Consider the following 17,362-nt stretch of genomic DNA (forward strand, 5'->3'; position numbering starts at 1 on the left):
GAATTATGGAAGAGTAGCGTAGTGGGAGTGGGATGTGGGTGCGAGTGGGAGGTCGTGTCGGACTGAGAATGAGAGTGGGTGGTGCAGTGTTGAGTGGGAGGAACTGGGCGAGATGCGAGGTGGGTGAGAAGGAAAGTGGGTGAGAAAGTAGGTGGGTGAGAAGGAAGGTGGGTGAGAAAGTAGGTGGGTGAGAATATAGGTGGGTGAGAAGGTAGGTGGGTGAGATGGAAGGTGAGTGTTGGCCATGAGGAACGACGAAGTGTGGGTGGACGTTTGGGATTTTTGAATTTCGTATTTTTAAAATGCAAATTAGATTTACTATGTAATCTACAGTAACTTTGCTCCGCGAGGCAAACAAGGATCGTAGACGGAGGTAATACTTGACGTGGGTTACAAGATTATGTCATTAATATTCTCGTCCAGGACTCAAGCTTCATGTGTGCTTAAAAAATCTTAAAAGTATTTAAAAAAAATATTCTAGATTTTTACATGCATTAACTCCGACTTGTTGCGATACTTGTTACAAAAATGTTTATCTTATAGTGAGTTACGTTGAAAGGCGCTGGTTTGTATTCCGGGGTCTTGCTGTGTGTGGCGTACACACACACACAGCGATGTAGTGGAGGCAGGAACCATACATAGCTTTAAGTCGAGGTATGATAAAGCTCATGGAGCAGGGAAAGAGGACCTAGTACAGTTCAGTGAAGAAGCGGGGTCAGGAGCCGAGTCTCGACCCCTGCAACTACAATTAGGTGAGTACAGTTAGGTAAGTAAACACACTTTATCCCTGTCTTATAAAGCTATCTTAGTCTTGTGCTCATGTAATCACGGGAATTGTCGTCATAGAGACGTCTCGTCTCTTCCAAGAACCTGACAGTTCATTTTTATGGAGTTATCGTCACTGCCTCCCCAAGAGTCTGAATTATTTTTATAGTGTTATTGTCACTATCTCCTGCGAGAACCTGACAGTCTAGGAAGCTAGAGGTATTTCGGACGCTACACAATCCAAGAAAGGTATCCCCGTATTCAGTAACTCCAGTCCATTGTGCCTCATGGCACGCGACTCAATTAGTGCAGAGTGAGGCAAAAGTTGACAATGCATATAGATTTTTTAGCGTTGAAGATTTGAGGCATTACTAGTCACCATATAGAAATTAATCAACTTTTTTTTTTTAATTGGAAAATTTAGATATACACATCTAAATTAAGCCTTTGAAAGATATCAATATCCTACAATATACAAGCTCATTTATCTTTCAGATGCTCAGAAGTTGCATTATCAGATTATCGGAATGGAAGGGTTGAAGCTAATGGAAGGGTTGAAGCTAATGGAAGGGTTGAAGCTAATTGAAGGGTTGAAGCTAATGGAAGGGTTGAAGTTAATGGAAGGGTTGAAGCTAATTGAAGGGTTGAAGCTAATGGAAGGGTTGAAGCTAATGGAAGGGTTGAAGCTAATGGAAGGGTTGAAGCTAATGGAAGGGTTGAAGCTAATGGAAGGGTTGAAGCTAATGGAAGGGTTGAAGCTAATTGAAGGGTTGAAGCTAATGGAAGGGTTGAAGCTAATGGAAGGGTTGAAGCTAATGGAAGGGTTGAAGCTAATTGAAGGGTTGAAGCTAATGGAAGGGTTGAAGCTAATGGAAGGGTTGAAGCTAATGGAAGGGTTGAAGCTAATGGAAGGGTTGAAGCTAATGGAAGGGTTGAAGCTAATGGAAGGGTTGAAGCTAATGGAAGGGTTGAAGCTAATGGAAGGGTTGAAGCTAATGGAAGGGTTGAAGCTAATGGAAGGGTTGAAGCTAATGGAAGGGTTGAAGCTAATGGAAGGGTTGAAGCTAATGGAAGGGTTGAAGCTAATGGAAGGGTTGAAGCTAATGGAAGGGTTGAAGCTAATGGAAGGGTTGAAGCTAATGGAAGGGTTGAAGCTAATTGAAGGGTTGAAGCTAATGGAAGGGTTGAAGCTAATGGAAGGGTTGAAGCTAATGGAAGGGTTGAAGCTAATGGAAGGGTTGAAGCTAATGGAAGGGTTGAAGCTAATTGAAGGGTTGAAGCTAATGGAAGGGTTGAAGCTAATGGAAGGGTTGAAGCTAATGGAAGGGTTGAAGCTAATCAGAATCTATACTCAGAAATTATTGGAATTTAATGTATTGGAAGTAAATACACGTAAGTGAATATTAATTCTTGGAAGAGTTATTTGATATCTTCAGCGTATCTCTTTAAAAAAATCTAGTTCTATTTTATCAAACCTTAGCATAGCCTTCTGTTTGTCAATATTGTAAATTACTGTCTCAACAAACATAGAAAGATAAAAAAAAAACTACTCTTCATATACAAAAAAAGTATAGCATATATTAGAATATTTTTTCTTATTTTATTTAGGCCTGGAACTTTATATCATAATTGAATTTTATAATAACTGAATTAATGCATTGTAATCTGCGTTGTTATCGTAAAAGTTTGCTTAGAAATGTCAGTATGTAAATGATTCCTGTGCAAATGCAAGAATAATTGTCAGCTAATGTTAAAAATACGGACTCGATTCTTGTATCTCAGCACCTTAATGTTTCTGACACCTGGGATCAACTTTATCCTTCTCCGAATATTTTCCAGCATATTTATGTCTATTCTGAAATAGTAAGACCAGAACTGAACGACATAATCTGAGCGAGACCTTAAAAAATATAAAATTGAAGTGTAACCTTATTTATACATCTTGACATGAAACAAAGAATTCTATTAAGATTATTGCAAACTTATTCACTTCACTTCTTACCAGAACCCCCAGTCTTTCTCGTATTTAATTTGACTAAGATCTACATTATTTTACTTATAAATAATATAGTTGATATTGAGCTGCATTTGCAGCATCTCCGACAACAACATCAGCCTATCTATGTCATTCTGTATCATTCTAGTGTTCTCATCAGAGAAAAGCATGATATAACCTATTTTAATATCATAAACAATCCTACATTTGATATGTAAGACACATGTGCAACAATTACGTATCTTCATTCTTAAACGTTTCGTCTACCCAGTAGGCTTCTTCAGTCGAATAAGAGCAGGCAACAGAAGTAACTAAGGTGTAAACTACGTCTTCGAGGATGATGGACCGAATACATTGTCTTTACATCTCTACTACTTATCCTGCTTCCTCTAAATTCGACTAAAATATTGCACATGTGTCTTACTTTTCAGCTTGTTGGTACTGTATACGATAATCATTTTCACTTCCTCTTAACGTTATTTATTCTCTCATCTATGTCACTTATGTAACTTGAGACCCCATTCTGATTTCTCCCCATTTATGTAAACTCTCTGATACGTAATGGCCAGCCTAGCCTGATCCAAGAGAATATTTCTCCCCATATCATGTGCAGCTAATTCTTTTATTACTCTTCTGTGTGGAATTTTATCTAAGGATTTACTGAAGACCTTTTTAATACAATATCAAATTCTTTATCATTATCTACCAAATCAAATACCTTTGAAAATGTTAGTTAAATTCTTAAACACGTCCGTTTCTTTGTAAAACCGTGCCAAGATTCTTTGATTAAATTATATATTTCAAGGTGGATTCTAAATGCATGGGAAGTTACTAATTCCATAAATTTTCATACACTTACTATTAATCTGAAGCTGATTTCCCAGATGTAAACGTTGCTGACTTATTATGTTACTCCTTACAATCTGTTACAGATCTTGAAATCAGCTCGTCAGTTCGGAAGACTGTAATTTTTGACTTTGATCTTGTATAATTTACTTTCATTCTGTCCTGTATATAACTGATTTCTAAGATTTCCTTTGTATTCTCCTGTGCTAAAGCAGAGACGAAATAAGTGATAAAATTGGTAAACATTACTTGTCCCTAACAGTAAGCTGACCTAAGTTATTTAAGAGAGTCAATCTTTTCCTAATAGTATTCTTACTGAATGCATCTGAAAGGATCCCATTGGGCTAGACTTTGATTCATATGCTACTGTAATTTCAGATTCTCTTTTGGCTTTCCTGATTCCTTTTTTGACCTTTCTTTAATTGAACATAAAGTGCAATAAGGTGACCTCCTCCTTTGTGTCTACTGAAAATGCCTTTTTTTCCAAGAGATGTTTTAGTCCTTGTTTATCCATTTAGGAACATTATGTTTGTTCTAATTTATGTCGTAGTAATATATGCGTCTTGGTTAGGCTTGTGAATATCATATTGGTAACCATCACAACTGACATTACGGTCTCCCTTCCGATGATTCCTTGTAAATCCTGTCTCTTTGTTGGGAGAGAAATTTCCAGATCGAAAGAGGTTTCTGAAATAAGGTTTCCACAATAAACAAGCTTCTAGAAGTTAGTATTCTCCATGAACCTGCGTCGTAACTCACGAAAAATAAAAAATGAAGCTTGGTTAATTATTTAACATGACATTGGGTGTCTGCACACCACTGTTGTCATGAGCACTACTACTCTTATATTCTGGCGGAGATTTCACTTATTCAGACGTGCGTCTGCATGTTTAGCCTCACTGTATCTTCATATTATTTCTGCAAATTCACAGGAGGAGGCAAAACGTTCCCAGTGGGACCCCACCACACTTTCGTCCTCACTTCATTGATGGCCTGGATCGTATGTTATGTTTGTATATGTATTGCTTGTATGTAAGTGTGTGTATGTATGTATGTATGTGGGAGAGGCACTGTCAAGAAATTTTAATGAAAATAAGAAAAAATTTTGGAGTGAGTTAAACAAGTTAAGAAAGCCTAGGGAAAGTAAGGATTTGTCCGTTAAAAACAGAGTAGGGGAGTTAGTAGATGGGGAGAGGTAGGTATTAGGTAGATGGCGAGAATATTTTGAGGAACTTTTAAATGTTGAGGAAGAAAGGGAGGCGGTAATTTCATGCACTGGCCAGGGAGGTATACCATCTTTTAGGAGTGAAGTAGAGCAGAATGTAAGTGTGGTGGAGGTACGTGAGGCATTACGTAGAATGAAAGGGGGTAAAGCAGCTGGAACTGATGGGATCATGACAGAAATGTTAAAAGCAGGGGGGATATAGTGTTGGAGTGGTTGGTACTTTTGTTTAATAAATGTATGAAAGAGGGGAAGGTACCTAGGGATTGGCGGAGAGCATGTATAGTCCCTTTATATAAAGGGAAAGGGGACAAAAGAGATTGTAAAAATTATAGAGGAATAAGTTTACTGAGTATACCAGGAAAAGTATACGGTAGGGTTATAATTGAAAGAATTAGAGGTAAGACAGAATGTAGAATTGCGGATGAGCAAGGAGGCTTCAGAGTGGGTAGGGGATGTGTAGATCAAGTGTTTACATTGAAGCATATATGTGAACAGTATTTAGATAAAGGTAGGGAAGTTTTTATTGCATTTATGGATTTAGAAAAGGCATATGATAGAGTGGATAGAGGAGCAATGTGGCAGATGTTGCAAGTTTATGGAATAGGTGGTAAGTTACTAAATGCTGTAAAGAGCTTTTATGAGGATAGTGAGGCTCAGGTTAGGGTGTGTAGAAGAGAGGGAGAATACTTCCCGGTAAAAGTAGGTCTTAGACAGGGATGTGTAATGTCACCATGGTTGTTTAATATATTTATAGATGGGGTTGTAAAAGAAGTAAATGCTAGGGTGTTCGGGAGAGGGGTGGGATTAAATTATGGGGAATCATATTCAAAATGGGAATTGACACAGTTACTTTTTGCTGATGATACTGTGCTTATGGGAGATTTTAAAGAAAAATTGCAAAGGTTAGTGGATGAGTTTGAGAATGTGTGTAAAGGTAGAAAGTTGAAAGTGAACATAGAAAAGAGTAAGGTGATGAGGGTATCAAATGATTTAGATAAAGAAAAATTGGATATCAAATTGGGGAGGAGGAGTATGGAAGAAGTGAATGTTTCCAGATACTTGGGAGTTGACGTGTCGGCGGATGGATTTATGAAGGATGAGGTTAATCATAGAATTGATGAGGGAAAAAAGGTGAGTGGTGCGTTGAGGTATATGTGGAGTCAAAAAACGTTATCTATGGAGGCAAAGAAGGGAATGTATGAAAGTATAGTAGTACCAACACTCTTATATGGATGTGAAGCTTGGGTGGTAAATGCAGCAGCGAGGAGACGGTTGGAGGCAGTGGAGATGTCCTGTCTAAGGGCAATGTGTGGTGTAAATATTATGCAGAAAATTCCGAGTGTGGAAATTAGGAGGTGTGGAGTTAATAAAAGCATTAGTCAGAGGGCAGAAGAGGGGTTGTTGAGGTGGTTTGGTCATTTAGAGAGAATGGATCAAAGTAGAATGACATGGAAAGCATATAAATCTATAGGGGAAGGAAAGAGGGGTAGGGGTCGTCCTCGAAAGGGTTGGAAAGAGGGGGTAAAGGAGGTTTTGTGGGCGAGGGGCTTGGACTTCCAGCAAGCGTGCATGAGCGTGTTAGATAGGAGTGAATGGAGACGAATGATACTTGGGACCTGACGATCTGTTGGAGTGTGAGCAGGGTAATATTTAGTGAAGGGATTCAGGGAAACCGGTTATTTTCATATAGTCGGACTTGAGTCCTGGAAATGGGAAGTACAATGCCTGCACTTTAAAGGAGTGGTTTGGGATATTGGCAGTTTGGAGGGATATGTTGTGTATCTCTATACGTATATGCTTCTAAACTGTTGTATTCTGGGCACCTCTGCAAAAGCAGTGATAATGTGTGAGTGTGGTGAAAGTGTTGAATGATGATGAAAGTATTTTCTTTTTGGGGATTTTCTTTCTTTTTTTTGGGTCACCCTGCCTCGGTGGGAGACGACCAACTTGTTGAAAAAAAAAAAAAACGTATGTATGTATGTATGCATGTATGTATGTATGTATGTATGTATGTATGTATGTATGTATGTATGTATGTATGTATGTATGTATGTAACAACACTGCGACTAGCTAAGGACTCGAACCCATGCTGCTTTGGTCTGCCTCATGATGGGCGAAAACTCATGACTCCTTAATCCACGGGACCACACACTTGTGTGGTCCCGTGGATTAAGGCATCATGAGTTTTCGCCCACCATGAGGCAGGTCAAAGCAGCATTGGTTCGAGTCCTTGGCTAGTCGCAGTGTTGTTATTGATCAATACCACTTGTTCGTGGGCACAATAATGTATGTATGTATATATGTATGTATTGTATACATGTATATATTTGTGTGCATGTATGTTTGTATGTAACATGAATTTACATCTATAGATGCATACTTATGCATGTGTATTCATGTGTATATTCATACATGGGAAAATATTTGCCCATCACCATGAATAATACCAACACCTCTGTCTCCAATATCACTCTTGATACGATCATCACTGCACTGTCACCATCCTTACCACTCTCACCACCACCAGTGCCACCATAAGGTGTCTTTCAATATGTGACACAGTAACCAAGATAAGATTTCTTTGGGATTTTTAACCCCGGAGAGTTAGTCGCCAAGGATGACCCTATAAAGTCAGTGCGCCATCGAGGACTGTCTGTCTAATTTCCATTGGGGCCCTCAATCTTGTCCCCCAGGATGCGACCCACACCAGTCGACTAACACCCAGGTACCTACTTGCTGCTAGGTGAACAGGACAACAGGTGTAAGGAAACGCGTCGAACCCGGGCCCACTGCGTGTGAAGCGAGCGCTTTGCCAGCCAGGCCACGGGGCCCAACAACACTACAAGTCACTCAAGATCACGAAAGGCTGTGCTTTTCCAAGCTATTTCTTAGAAATTATTTCCGAGAATGATCTATTTGAAACTGATCGCCTGAACATGTCAATTTCTTAATGAACAGCCCAAAATCAAAAAATTATTTCAATTAAGATACATCAGTGTTTACGTTTGAAGCCAGTCAGAATAGGCATTCTCTAGTTGTTATATAGGAACCAATTTATTTAATTCACTTTTCAAATATTTCTTTTAATAAATTCAACTAATGGTAAAAGTTTAAAGCCGATCAAATATGGCATTCTCAAGTAATTGATTTGATTCCAGAGATGAAAAGTTTTAATAAAATTTCAAGATAATTTTAAATTTGTAACTATTGTAACAAACCCTCAGAGACTGCATCATCATTAATGTTTTGATGGCAACCAGAAGTAGAATTTTCTAGTTAGCTAGCATAAATATCACTATTTAGTGAGTCAAATTGTCAAATTGAGGTCTATGCTACCCTATAACAGCATGAATTTTGCAGTCAGAAAACCTAACTGACGGTCCAAATTTGAAGCCCATCGGATGATGGACTCTCTAGTTTTGATCAAATTTAAAAAAAAAATCGGACAACTGTTTAAAGATTTCCCTTTCTGTATATATAATAATAACAAGATGTATTTTGGTCGATGCATTTTAAAAGAAAGGTATTCCCGTATTGCATAGCTCCTGGCCCCTGAATTTATGTCAATGCGCGTGTAAGAATTGGTGCACTTTGCAGTATAAGTTTCATGTGCAGTAAATTTTAGCATTGAAGATTTGAAGCAAATCAGTTTTGAAGTCAAACCGAAAAGAAATTCTATTATTAATCCAGATGAACCAAGTTATCAGCGTTGATGGTGAAGGTTACTGGATGAAGCAGCGTTGATGGTGAAGGTTACTGGATAAAGCAGCGTTGATGGTGAAGGTTACTGAATGAAGCAGCATTGATGGTGAAGGTTACTGGATGAAGCAGCGTTGATGGTGAAGGTTACTGAATGAAGCAGCATTGATGGTGAAGGTTACTGGATGAAGCAGCGTTGATGGTGAAGGTTACTGGATAAAGCAGCGTTGATGGTGAGGGTTTCTGGATGAAGCAGCGTTGATGGTGAAGGTTACTGGATAAAGCAGCGTTGATGTTGAAGGTTTCTGAATGAAGCAGCGTTGATGGTGAAGGTTACTGGATGAAGCAGCGTTGATGGTGAAGGTTACTAGATGAAACAGCATTGATGGTGAAGGTTACTGGATGAAACAGCATTGATGGTGTAGGTTACTGGATGAAGCAGCATTGATGGTGAAGGTTACTGGATGAAGCAGCTTTAATGGTGAAGGTTTCTGGATGAAGCAGCATTAATGGTGAAGGTTACTGGATGAAGCAGCATTGATGGTGAAGGTTTCTGGATGAAGCAGCATTGATGGTGAAGGTTACTGGAAGAAGCAGCATTAATGGTGAAGGTTTCTGGATGAAGCACCATTGATGGTGAAGGTTACTGGATGAAGCAGCATTGATGGTGAAGGTTACTGGATGAAGCAGCATTGATGGTGAAGGTTTCTGGATGAAGCAGCATTGATGGTGAAGATTACTGGATGAAGCAGCGTTGATGGTGAAGGTTACTGGATGAAGCAGCGTTGATGGTGAAGGTTACTGGATGAAGCAGCGTTGATGGTGAAGGTTACTGGATGAAGCAGCGTTGATGGTGAAGGTTACTGGATGAAGCAGCGTTGATGGTGAAGGTTACTGGATGAAGCAGCGTTGATGGTGAAGGTTACTGGATGAAGCAGCGTTGATGGTGAAGGTTACTGGATGAAGCAGCGTTGATGGTGAAGGTTACTGGATGAAGCAGCGTTGATGGTGAAGGTTACTGGATGAAGCAGCGTTGATGGTGAAGGTTACTGGATGAAGCAGCGTTGATGGTGAAGGTTACTGGATGAAGCAGCGTTGATGGTGAAGGTTACTGGGTGAAGCAGCGTTGATCGTGAAGGTTACTGGACGAAGCAGCGTTGATGGTGAAGGTTACTGGATGAAGCAGCGTTGATGGTGAAGGTTACTGGATGAAGCAGCGTTGATGGTGAAGGTTACTGGATGAAGCAGCGTTGATGGTGAAGGTTACTGGATGAAACAGCACTGATGGTGAAGGTTACTGGGTGAAGCAGCGTTGATCGTGAAGGTTACTGGACGAAGCAGCGTTGATGGTGAAGGTTACTGGATGAAACAGCACTGATGGTGAAGGTTACTGGGTGAAGCAGCGTTGATCGTGAAGGTTACTGGACGAAGCAGCGTTGATGGTGAAGGTTACTGGATGAAGCAGCGTTGATGGTGAAGGTTACTGGATGAAGCAGCGTTGATGGTGAAGGTTACTGGATGAAGCAGCGTTGATGGTGAAGGTTACTGGATGAAGCAGCGTTGATGGTGAAGGTTACTGGATGAAGCAGCACTGATGGTGAAGGTTACTGGATGAAGCAGCACTGATGGTGAAGGTTACTGGGTGAAGCAGCGTTGATCGTGAAGGTTACTGGATGAAACAGCACTGATGGTGAAGGTTACTGGGTGAAGCAGCGTTGATCGTGAAGGTTACTGGACGAAGCAGCGTTGATGGTGAAGGTTACTGGATGAAGCAGCGTTGATGGTGAAGGTTACTGGATGAAGCAGCGTTGATGGTGAAGGTTACTGGATGAAGCAGCGTTGATGGTGAAGGTTACTGGATGAAACAGCACTGATGGTGAAGGTTACTGGGTGAAGCAGCGTTGATCGTGAAGGTTACTGGACGAAGCAGCGTTGATGGTGAAGGTTACTGGATGAAACAGCACTGATGGTGAAGGTTACTGGGTGAAGCAGCGTTGATCGTGAAGGTTACTGGACGAAGCAGCGTTGATGGTGAAGGTTACTGGATGAAGCAGCGTTGATGGTGAAGGCTACTGGATGAAGCAGCGTTGATGGTGAAGGTTACTGGATGAAGCAGCGTTGATGTTGAAGGGTACTGGATGAAGCAGCGTTGATGGTGAAGGTTACTGGATGAACCAGCGTTGATGGTGAAGGGTACTGGATGAAGCAGCGTTGATGGTGAAGGGTACTGGATGAAGCAGCGTTGATGGTGAAGGTTACTGGATGAAGCAGCGTTGATGGTGAAGGTTACTGGATGAAACAGCACTGATGGTGAAGGTTACTGGGTGAAGCAGCGTTGATCGTGAAGGTTACTGGATGAAGCAGCATTGATGGTGAAGGTTACTGGATGAAGCAGCATTGATGGTGAAGGTTACTGGACGAAGCAGCGTTGATGGTGAAGGTTACTGGACGAAGCAGCGTTGATGGTGAAGGTTACTGGATGAAGCAGCGTTGATGGTGAAGGTTACTGGATGAAGCAGCATTGATGGTGAAGGTTACTGGATGAAGCAGCGTTGATGGTGAAGTTTAATGGATGAAACAGCGTTGATGGTGAAGGTTACTGATTAAGCAGCATTGATGGTGAAGGTTACTGGGTGAAGCAGCGTTGATCGTGAAGGTTACTGGATGAAGCAGCATTGATGGTGAAGGTTACTGGATGAAGCAGCATTGATGGTGAAAGTTACTGGACGAAGCAGCGTTGATGGTGAAGGTTACTGGATGAAGCAGCGTTGATGGTGAAGGTTACTGGATGAAGCAGCATTGATGGTGAAGGTTACTGGATGAAGCAGCGTTGATGGTGAAGGTTACTGGATGAAAGAACGTTGATGGTGAAGGTTACTGATTAACCAGCATTGATGGTGAAGGTTACTGGATGAAGCAGCGTTGATGGTGAAGGTTACTGGATAAAGCAGCGTTGATGGTGAGGGTTTCTGGATGAAGCAGCGTTGATGGTGAAGGTTACTGGATAAAGCAGCGTTGATGTTGAAGGTTTCTGAATGACGCAGCGTTGATTGTGAAGGTTGCTGGATGAAGCAGCGTTGATGGTGAAGGTTACTAGATGAAGCAGCATTGATGGTGAAGGTTACTGGATGAAACAGCATTGATGGTGTAGGTTACTGGATGAAGCAGCATTGATGGTGAAGGTTGCTGGAAGAAGCAGCATTGATGGTGAAGGTTACTGGATGAAGCAGCATTAATGGTGAAGGTTTCTGGATGAAGCAGCATTAACGGTGAAGGTTACTGGATGAAGCAGCATTGATGGTGAAGGTTTCTGGATGAAGCAGCATTAATGGTGAAAGTTACTGGATGAAGCAGCGTTGATGGAGAAGGTTACTGGATGAAGCAGCGTTGATGGTGAAGGTTACTGGATGTAGCAGCATTAATGGTGAAGGTTTCTGGATGAAGCAGCATTGATGGTGAAGGTTACTGGATGAAGCAGCGTTGATGGAGAAGCTTACTGGGTGAAGCAGCGTTGATGGTGAAGGTTACTGGATGAAGCAGCGTTGATGGTGAAGGTTACTGGATGAAACAGCATTGATGGTGAAGGTTACTGGGTGAAGCAGCGTTGATGGTGAAGGCTACTGGATGAAGCAGCACTGATGGTGAAGGTTACTGGATGAAGGAGCGTTGATGGTGAAGTTTAATGGATAAAGCAGCATTGATGGTGAAGGTTACTGGATGAAGCAGCATTAATGGTGAAAGTTTCTGGATGAAGCAGCATTGATGGTGAAGGTTTCTGGATGAAGCAGCATTGATGGTGAAGGTTACTGGATGAAGCAGCATTAATGGTGAAGGTTACTGGATGAAGCAGCATTGATGGTGAAGGTTACTGGATGAAGCAGCGTTGATGGAGAAGGTTACTGGATGAAGCAGCGTTGATGGTGAAGGTTACTGGATGTAGCAGCATTAATGGTGAAGGTTTCTGGATGAAGCAGCATTGATGGTGAAGGTTACTGGATGAAGCAGCGTTGATGGAGAAGCTTACTGGGTGAAGCAGCGTTGATGGTGAAGGTTACTGGATGAAGCAGCGTTGATGGTGAAGGTTACTGGATGAAACAGCATTGATGGTGAAGGTTACTGGGTGAAGCAGCGTTGATGGTGAAGGCTACTGGATGAAGCAGCATTGATGGTGAAGGTTACTGGATGAAGGAGCGTTGATGGTGAAGGTTGCTGGATGAAGCAGCGTTGATGGTGAAGGTTACTGGATGAAGCAGCATTGATGGTGAAGGCTATTGGATGAAGCAGCGTTGATGGTGAAGGTTACTGGATGAAGCAGCGTTGATGGTGAAGGTTAATGGATGAAGCAGCGTTGATGGTGAAGGTTACTGGATGAAACAGCATTGATGGTGAAAGTTACTGGGTGAAGCAGCGTTGATCGTGAAGGTTACTGGATGAAGCGGCGTTGATGGTGAAGGTCATTGGATGAAGCAGCGTTGATGGTGAAGGTTACTGGATGAAGCAGCGTTGATGGTGAAGGTTACTGGATGAAGCAGCATTGATGGTGAAGGTTACTGGATGAAGCAGCATTGATGGTGAAGGTTACTGGATGAAGCAGCGTTGATGTTGAAGGTTACTGGATGAAGCAGCATTGATGGTGAAGGTTACTGGATGAAGCAGCATTGATGGTGAAGGTTACTGGATGAAACAGCGTTGATGGTGAAGGTTACTGAATGAAGCACCATTGATGGTGAAGGTTACTGGATGAAGCAGCGTTGATGGTGAAGGTTACTGGATGAAACAGCATTGATGGTGAAAGTTACTGGGTGAAGCAGCGTTGATCGTGAAGGTTACTGGATGAAGCGGCGTTGATGGTGAAGGTCATTGGATGAAGCAGCGTTGATGGTGAAGGTTACTGGATGAAGCAGCGTTGATGGTGAAGGTTACTGGATGAAGCAGCATTGATGGTGAAGGTTACTGGATGAAGCAGCATTGATGGTGAAGGTTACTGGATGAAGCAGCGTTGATGGTGAAGGTTACTGGATGAAGCAGCATTGATGGTGAAGGTTACTGGATGAAGCAGCATTGATGGTGAAGGTTACTGGATGAAGCAGCGTTGATGGTGAAGGTTACTGAATGAAGCACCATTGATGGTGAAGGTTACTGGATAAAGCAGCGTTGATGGTGAAGGTTACTGGATAAAGCAGCGTTGTTGGTGAGGGTTTCTGGATGAAGCAGCGTTGATGGTGAAGGTTACTGGATAAAGCAGCGTTGATATTGAAGGTTTCTGAATGAAGCAGCGTTGATGGTGAAGGTTTCTGGATGAAGCAGCGTTGATGGTGAAGGTTACTAAATGAAGCAGCATTGATGGTGAAGGTTACGGGATGAAACAGCATTGATGGTGAAGGTTACTGGATGAAGCAGAATTGATGGTGAAGGTTACTGGATGAAGCAGCATTAATGGTGAAGGTTTCTGGATGAAGCAGCATTAATGGTGAAGGTTACTGGATGAAGCAGCGTTGATGGAGAAGGTTAATGGATGAAGCAGCTTTGATGGTGAAGGTTACTGGATGAAGCAACATTAATGGTGAAGGTTACTGGATGAAGCAGCATTGATGGTGAAGGTTTCTGGATGAAGCAGCATTGATGGTGAAGGTTACTGGATGAAGCAGCATTAATGGTGAAGGTTTCTGGATGAAGCACCATTGATGGTGAAGGTTACTGGATGAAGCAGCGTTGATGGTGAAGGTTACTGGATGAAGCAGCGTTGATGGTGAAGGTTACTGGATGAAGCAGCATTGATGGTGAAGGTTACTGGATGAAGCAGCGTTGATGGTGAAGGTTACTGGATGAAGCAGCATTGATGGTGAAGGTTTCTGGATGAAGCAGCATTGATGGTGAAGATTACTGGATGAAGCAGCGTTGATGGTGAAGGTTACTAGATGAAGCAGCGTTGATGGTGAAGGTTACTGGATGAAGCAGCGTTGATGGTGAAGGTTACTGGATGAAGCAGCATTGATGGTGAAGGTTACTGGATGAAGCAGCATTGATGGTGAAGGTTTCTGGATGAAGCAGCGTTGATGGTGAAGGGTACTGGATGAAGCAGCGTTGATGGTGAAGGTTACTGGATGAAGCAGCGTTGATGGTGAAGGTTACTGGATGAAGCAGCATTGTTGTTGAAGGTTATTGGATGAAGCAGCATTGATGGTGAAGGTTACTGGATGAAGCAGCGTTGATGGTGAAGGTTACTGGATGAAGCAGCATTGAGGGTGAAGGTTACCGGATGAAGCAACATTAATGGTGAAGGTTACTGGATGAAGCAGCATTGATGGTGAAGGTTTCTGGATGAAGCAGCATTGATGGTGAAGGTTACTGGATGAAGCAACATTAATGGTGAAGGTTACTGGATGAAGCAGCATTGATGGTGAAGGTTTCTGGATGAAGCAGCATTGATGGTGAAGGTTACTGGATGAAGCAGCATTAATGGTGAAGGTTTCTGGATGAAGCACCATTGATGGTGAAGGTTACTGGATGAAGCAGCGTTGATGGTGAAGGTTACTGGATGAAGCAGCGTTGATGGTGAAGGTTACTGGATGAAGCAGCATTGATGGTGAAGGTTACAGGATGAAGCAGCGTTGATGGTGAAGGTTACTGGATGAAGCAGCATTGATGGTGAAGGTTTCTGGATGAAGCAGCATTGATGGTGAAGATTACTGGATGAAGCAGCGTTGATGGTGAAGGTTACTAGATGAAGCAGCGTTGATGGTGAAGGTTACTGGATGAAGCAGCATTGATGGTGAAGGTTACTGGATGAAGCAGCATTGATGGTGAAGGTTTCTGGATGAAGCACCATTGATGGTGAAGGTTACTGGATGAAGCAGCGTTGATGGTGAAGGTTACTGGATGAAGCAGCGTTGATGGTGAAGGTTACTGGATGAAGCAGCATTGATGGTGAAGGTTACTGGATGAAGCAGCGTTGATGGTGAAGGTTACTGGATGAAGCAGCATTGATGGTGAAGGTTTCTGGATGAAGCAGCATTGATGGTGAAGATTACTGGATGAAGCAGCGTTGATGGTGAAGGTTACTGGATGAAGCAGCGTTGATGGTGAAGGTTACTGGATGAAGCAGCATTGATGGTGAAGGTTACTGGATGAAGCAGCAATGATGGTGAAGGTTGCTGGATGAAGCAGCGTTGATGGTGACGTTTATTGGATGTAGCAGCATTGATGGTGAAGGTTACTGGATGAAGCAGCGTTGATGGTGAAGGTTTCTGGATGAAGCAGCGTTGATGGTGAAGGTTACTGGATGAAGCAGCATTGATGGTGAAGGTTTCTGGATGAAGCAGTGTTGATGGTGAAGGTTTCTGGATGAAGCAGCATTGATGGTGAAGGTTACTGGATGAAGCAGCATTGATGGTGAAGGTTTCTGGATGAAGCAGCGTTGATGGTGAAGGTTACTGGATGAAGCAGCGTTGATGGTGAAGGTTACTGGATGAAGCAGCGTTGATGGTGAAGGTTACTGGATGAAGCAGCATTGATGTTGAAGGTTACTGGATGAAGCAGCATTGATGGTGAAGGTTACTGGATGAAGCAGCGTTGATGGTGAAGGTTACTGGATGAAGCAGCATTGATGGTGAAGGTTACTGGATGAAGCAGCATTGATGCTGAAGGTTTCTGGATGAAGCAGCGTTGATGGTGAAGGTTTCTGGATGAAGCAGCGTTGATGGTGAAGGTTACTGGATGAAGCGGCATTGATGGTGAAGGTTTCTGGATGAAGCAGCGTTGATTGTGAAGGTTTCTGGATGAAGCAGCGTTGATGGTGAAGGTTACTGGATGAAGCAGCATTGATGGTGAAGGTTACTGGATGAAGCAGCGTTGATGGTGAAGGTTACTGGATGAAGCAGCGTTGATGGTGAAGGTTACTGGATGAAGCAGCATTGATGCTGAAGGTTTCTGGATGAAGCAGCGTTGATGGTGAAGGTTTCTGGATGAAGCAGCGTTGATGGTGAAGGTTACTGGATGAAGCAGCATTGATGGTGAAGGTTACTGGATGAAGCAGCGTTGATGGTGAAGGTTACTGGATGAAGCGGCATTGATGGTGAAGGTTTCTGGATGAAGCAGCGTTGATTGTGAAGGTTTCTGGATGAAGCAGCGTTGATGGTGAAGGTTACTGGATGAAGCAGCATTGATGGTGAAGGTTACTGGATGAAGCAGCGTTGATGGTGAAGGTTACTGGATGAAGCAGCGTTGATGGTGAAGGTTACTGGATGAAGCAGCATTGATGCTGAAGGTTTCTGGATGAAGCGGCATTGATGGTGAAGGTTTCTGGATGAAGCAGCGTTGATTGTGAAGGTTTCTGGATGAAGCAGCGTTGATGGTGAAGGTTTCTGGATGAAGCACTTAGAAGTTTTCTCATGAAAATTAGAATTTCAATTTTCCCAAATTTTCCATACAGGCAAACTGTGTTTAAAATAGAGCAAAATAAAGCCAAACTTCTCTCTAACTAAAATGTAACAGCGTTTATGGTGTAAGTTAGTATCATACAAGTAATTAAAAATGTTATATTACAACTGCTAATACATAATGCACAATTTTTCTCACAATTTTCTTGAGAACACACAGATGTAATGTGCACATAAACAAACATCACATAACTTTAACATGGGTTAACCTAGCAAAGTCAATGTGAGTTGTTTCCGATCGTAAGACTTATTCTACGGTTATTTAACATAAATTAATTCAAGACGAAGCTTCCTAGCAAGGACACACATCAGCGCTAAAAGTGTAAACTTTCTCCAGATATCCCACCATAACCATCCATCATTACGTCTACACAGCTTAAAGTAAACAAAGG

Source organism: Cherax quadricarinatus, chromosome 37, assembly GCF_038502225.1.
Source record: "Cherax quadricarinatus isolate ZL_2023a chromosome 37, ASM3850222v1, whole genome shotgun sequence".
Taxonomy (NCBI): Eukaryota; Metazoa; Arthropoda; class Malacostraca; order Decapoda; family Parastacidae; genus Cherax; species Cherax quadricarinatus.